Source organism: Anopheles darlingi, chromosome 2 (assembly GCF_943734745.1).
Source record: "Anopheles darlingi chromosome 2, idAnoDarlMG_H_01, whole genome shotgun sequence".
NCBI classification, from domain to species: Eukaryota; Metazoa; Arthropoda; class Insecta; order Diptera; family Culicidae; genus Anopheles; species Anopheles darlingi.
This window is the reverse complement of record NC_064874.1, coordinates 6,393,584-6,399,583: the sequence shown is the minus strand read 5'-3', so window position 1 is coordinate 6,399,583 and position 6,000 is coordinate 6,393,584.

The following is a 6,000-nucleotide window of genomic DNA, read 5'->3' as shown; positions in this document are numbered from 1 at the left end:
TGGGGATTTGATTGCATTATTTTCGTGATCTTTGTCAAACCTTTCATGGCTGACAGCAGGGAAGGGATGGAATGTGAAGTGAAGCACCGATGTGACATTGATTGATGGCCAAAAGTAGGAAGCATTAAACCCAAAAACGGGATATTAAACGATCGCAATTCGGGGACTGGCTAGGCTCAGTCATCCCGGACTCAGTCCCAGTCTCAGGAGCACGAGAAAAACCCCTCGCGATCACCTCATCCGGTACGGTGGGCGAGCGGTACGGTCGGTGGCAAGGAGACCTGTTGTCGGGCGGCCGGCAGCTCTGGCCGTTCGCTGCGTCTCGTCGTCGTCGCGCATTGTCGCAGCAGTAGTTGTGTAAGTTGTGTTCTCCAGGGCTAGACTAAAACCCCCGGGACCACTAAAAATAGTACAATTCGGCCTGGATTTTTTGGGGGCCAGGCAAGCAAAACGGGGCAGGCAGGCAGGCAGACTGGGTAGCAGCAGCCAAAGACGACGACGTTGTCGCCTGCGCCATCAACGGCACCGTTAGTCGTGGCCGTATCGGATTCTGCGGAAAACTCTCTCTCACTTTTTCACACTCTATCTATCTCTCTCACTCTCTCTCTCTCTCTCTCTCTCGCTCCGGTTCTCTGTCCCACGATCAATCCCTTTCCAAACGGCCGAGAGTCAGCAAACAGGAGGAACGGGCCCCGGACATTTCGTTCTATTTATTGCCAGAATGTGGTCCGGACCACATGCCACCATCCCGTGCCAGTCTTCGCCTATGTTCGATCGGACATCTCTTCTACCCAGCGATCGTACTCTCTCTCTCTCGCTCACTAACGAGTTTTCTCTCGCTTTTCCGAGTTCCATCTCACTCACTCTCGCGATCGTGAGCTCATGTCCGAGCGCGATGATCAGCGCGTTGTTGTTGGCTCAGCGATCGACCGAGCGCCAGTTGCCAGTCTCGGTTTGGTCCCGTGATGTGAGGTATAACTCCGGTCAGGTTCCGGGGTGTCCACCGCGTGTCCAGCTGGCAGAGCAGAGGACACTCGCTCGGACATCTGCCACCCCGGTGCAGGGAATCACCCCTTTCCGCTCCCCATTTGGGTGGTCCTTCCCGGTGTGTGTATGTGTGTGTCGACCAGAGAACGATCAGTCAGTCCGTTAGTGCGCGTGCTTCTTCTACTGTTTTGCTTCAGCCCCAGGGGGTCCTTTATCTCTTATCGCCGACTTATCTCGCCTATCGATGCGATCAACGCAACGCGAGCGACAGAAGAACAAAAAGTAAAGGAAAAGGTAATTAATCCCTGATACGAGGGGGGGTCTCCGCACAAAGACTGACCCCCGACGAGGCAACGGCAACGACACCGATTTGCGTAAAGAACCGGGGAACCGAAAAACGTTCCAAAATAACCTTTCTCCCCCCCACCGGCCGGCCGGAGCTGGCGATCGCGGTTTCCATGTGAATCCAAGAGTGTGAGTCGACGCGATGTCCACGACGAGCTGGCGCTGATGCTGGTGCTGGTGCGTGGTGGACACATATGGACATTCGGCTGTGTGTCATTTGGATTTGGTGATCCTCGTGCGGCGTAGTCGCCAACAGCAGCAATAGCAGCAGTAGTCACCGCACGCCAGGAGCAGTGATCTTATCGGCCCCCGGGTGCAGTGTGTGTATTTTTGGAATTCGGGCGCTCCATACGCAATCCATCTGCTGTCGTGCCCACTGGCCATTCGCTCTCCGTTCTGCTCTGCTGCTACTACTGGTAGTCCACGAACGTGTGTGCGCGCGCGCGCGCGCCCCGGGCGTCGCGAACAACACGTGCGAACGCGCGGACGACGAACGGCGACTCCATCGATCGTCGGACGTACAGACGGACGGATGGACCTGGAGCTGGAGGTTCTGGAAATTTATTTTAGAAACCGTTCCGCCAGACATTCTGCACGGTCTGGGCAGCAGTCTTCTATTTCTGCCCTTCTCGATTCGAACCGTCCCCTAGAGAGCGTGTGTGTGTGTGTGTGTGCGAGTGTCGTGCGTGATTGGTTGAAGGTGGCGCGTGTTTGCGCCAGGAAATTGCGCGAGATCGGATCGTGATCACGTAGTGCGACGTAATCGACGACTGACGAGCCCGCGTTAAGCGTGCGCGAGACACACACCGTCACACTGTCGAGCGTAACAATAGCAGCAACCAAGTAAGGATCCGTGGGAATGGGTAGAAGTTAATGGATAAGCGGATCACACCATTGTCTTGTGGCAATTTGGGGAAATTTGAAATTTAGACGTTCAATCAATGAAGGATAAATTCCTTTCCTGGAGTGGATTGAAGTATATAACAGGGTTGGACAAGGCATTGTATTGCATTGGGGCATTGTACATCTGAGGCAACGGAAAACCCTGATTTAGGATGCACAAAAAACAGATCGTCTTTGAATGAGGATTTTTTTTAATGTTTGTTAGATGCTTTACAAGAATGCAGAAGTTTGTCGAACTGTCTTCAGCTTGATTGTTTGATGAAAAGGAAACATTTGTTAGATTATATGTATTGAGTGGAATAAGAATCACAGCAAATGGTTTCATCACACGTACATTAACTGAGCAGCAGTAGAAGAAATAGAAGAATGCGGTGGCAGATGACAATAGGAAATTCGTTTGACATCTTGTCTCGGAATCTCTTCCAGGAAAATGACGTATCCAACTGGCTGCTCCATGAGATGGATCACCCTTTTTGTTGGGGAAAATACTACCTTCCTACTGGAACAAATGTAATGCTTGGTCACGATTGGTTGGTCAACGGAATGCGAATGGCAGACGACCGATGACCGAGCAGCTTCTTCGATGTGTTTCTTCCTGGGAATGATAAGTGTTTTACGATCTTCGATGTTTGCTTGACCAATCGATTGCTTTCGGCCAATGGAATTGATTCAATTATCCTCACAAGAGAGGAAACAGAGACAAACAAGCGATGGATTGAAAGAGATGGAAGGAAAAAGAGAATAGTGGGTTTAAAAATAAACTTAATTCTACTTTATCCATCTCGGAAAGGAGCGAGCGAGTGTGACACGAAGAATAAATCACACACTCACACATCACCCTCTCCTCATGGTCCCTCCCCCTTTGCCATCCCCTTCGCCATCACCGTTTGAATCCGTCATTGGCATTGCAATGGCTTCGCCTTCGTCTCGCCGTCGGCCATCGACGCGAGTCGCATTGCGCTTCGCCAACACAGCACGCCTAGCAAGCAAGAAAGGGAGGGAGGGAGGAGAGGAGGTACTAGTCATTCGGTGCGCCTCCATCGCCAGGAATGTTCACAAACAGCGGCGACACACACTTGTCGGCTTATCGTCATCGCAAGAGAGAGAGAGAGAGAGCAAGAGCGAATGGCCGGTGAGCTTTAAAGTCTCCATTTGTATGGGGAAAACAGAAGGAAAATGTGGAGGACACGATTTCGATTTCCTGGAAAAACCTATGACATTTCTTTGATGCACGTTTTCCACTGTTTCAGTTCAGACCAAACCAAGCAATGATCGTGTGCTGAGATCATTGAAAAAGGGCTTAGAACGGCGCACAGATCATGCCAAGGGTTTCGTGATGCGTGATTGATTGCCCTTCCTTGCCGGGCCGATGTGACATAATCTGCCACCTTCGGACGTTCCTCTGTCTCTCATACACACACACACGCGCGTATACACCTCCTCCTCTCCTTCGTCGTTGACATCCATGCGGTCACATCCATGGCCAAGACGATCACACGATCAGTACGACCAGCACGAGGAGTGTCGCGAGGACCACCGAAGAGGCCCAGCAGATTGGCGGATAGAAATCTAATTCAACAACACTCAACACAGGCAAGGAGAGAGAGAGAGAGAGAGAGAGAGAGAGAGAGAGAGAAGAAGAGGGTAGTAAGAGAGAGAGAGGGAGAAGGGGAGAGAAGTGCCTAAAAATACTCTGGACTGTTGGATTTCGGTTTTCCACCGAACGCGCGTATCACGGACAAAAACAATTAAAAAGAAGGGGGGCGGCGGGTGCTACATGGGGGGTGATTTCACAGGATACCCCCCACTGAAATCACACGCTTAGCGCAGGCACACACACATACACATTGCTGAGCGATGGACACTTCCTTGATCCACGCGCGGTCCCGTCTCGATCGTGCGCTCGACGAAAGCACGGGAGAAAAAGAGAAAGAGAGAGAGAGAGAGAGATCGCTGATGTATGTGTCACGAGTGTTTGGAGATCCCCAACGCTACAACGATCATACACAAAAAAACATGAAGTAAAACAATCAATCCTCCTTCTATAGATTGTCCAAATTTTGAAATGTTAAAATGCTTTAAATGACATCTACTAAGCGACTAAAATATTTTAAATAGAGTCTTTGGACACCGTTCTGGAGACGATGACGCTGCCATTGTGTTGTTAGTGTGTGCGAAGAGATCCGCGATGCCATGGAACACTTCCGCCTCGCTGACCGTTTGTTGGGTACACGGGGAGCTGAAGAAGCAGCGAAACTCTTGATCTCCTTCTGGTATGTGGCTGTGTAGTTGTTGCATACGTGCGTACAGAGGGGTCCGTGATCCTCGCCTGTTGCTCTCATTGTGTATATTTGCACACAGACACACGCACACACATACACCCAAACGATACCATGGACGCCATTCGCGGATCACGGTGTTAGCCGCATTATCAGCGCTCAGCAGCAGCAGCAGCAGCAGCAGCAGCAGCAGTTGCCGCTTTTGTCTTGAGAGATTTATTTTAAGAAAATTCTATCAACCAGTAGTGGTGATGGGGTGCTGGTGGTTGTGTGTATCCCTCCGCTCGTAGGCCGACGGACGTTGGGGCGGGGTGTAATGTGGAACGAAGGTGAGGGATAACCTTTTGCGCGCGCCAGCAGCAGCAGCAGCAGCAGCCAGGCGAAGGCGCAGCATGGAAAATTTAAAAATACAAATCCGCGCTGACTGCTGACTTACTGACGAATGCTTCGCGGTGAATGCTCCTGTTCCTGTTCCCACAATCAGTCCGCTATTGTGTCTGTGTGTGTGTGGTTGTGTATGCCAACGATCATGAGGTGTTTTCCCGTCACGCGCTGGTATTGTTCACGCTGTGTGTGTGTATGTGCGAGCGTTTCTCGCCACGATCACCATTCCGCCAAACCGCCAAACCGCTTCCTCCCTCCCCAAAAGATTGTCGTGCCCATGGGTCCATGATGTCGTCGCTGGTATTTTTGTTCTCGATGCTGGCCAGCGCCGGGGTCGAGCGAGCGAGCAGCCTGGGCTTTTGGTCACTCTGGCCCACTGTAAAGGGATATCGCCAACACCAGCAACGATTGAAATCCACGGGCCAAGTCACCATCGAGTGGAGCAATAAAAAATGTTCGTGACACACCACCACCACTAGCACCACCAGCAGCAGTTACCTCTGCGCGAGACTCTCCTTCGAATTGGACACTTTTATAACCGCACTCGGAGATTCTGTTTTGTCCAACGAATGTAATGCCGTGCCGCGTCGCAAGAGCATGAGTGTCGCGGCGACAGTCATAAAAGTCAACGATCGACGATGTCGTTTTCCCAGGATTTGTCTCCTCATTCCCGGGCTTCGGTAAACACATCCCAGCAGGCCTATGGTTTTACGTGGAAATGAAACAGTGACGTAAAGTGAGGTTAAGTTCTCTTCCATCGCTGTTAAGGAAGAAGCATCCGGAATCCTTCTCATAAATTAGTGATATTTAGCATTGCAAAACAAGCTGCACCGGCAGCACAGACTGGGTCGCTCATCTAGGAAGTGACGATTATTGGCCAAAACCACCCCTCGAGAGCGGGGAGGGGGATCACGCTTAACGTGATCGCGAAGGTGTGAACATCGCTGACACCTAAACAAAACCAAAACCATCCCAGACGCACCGGCGAGATCGGGAAACACACACACACACACACATATGGCCACGGGCTTGTGGTGTTCGGCTCTCTGTATGTCAATCACTTCCTGCTAGGCGGTGGTTGGTTTGTTGCCGTATGAAATGA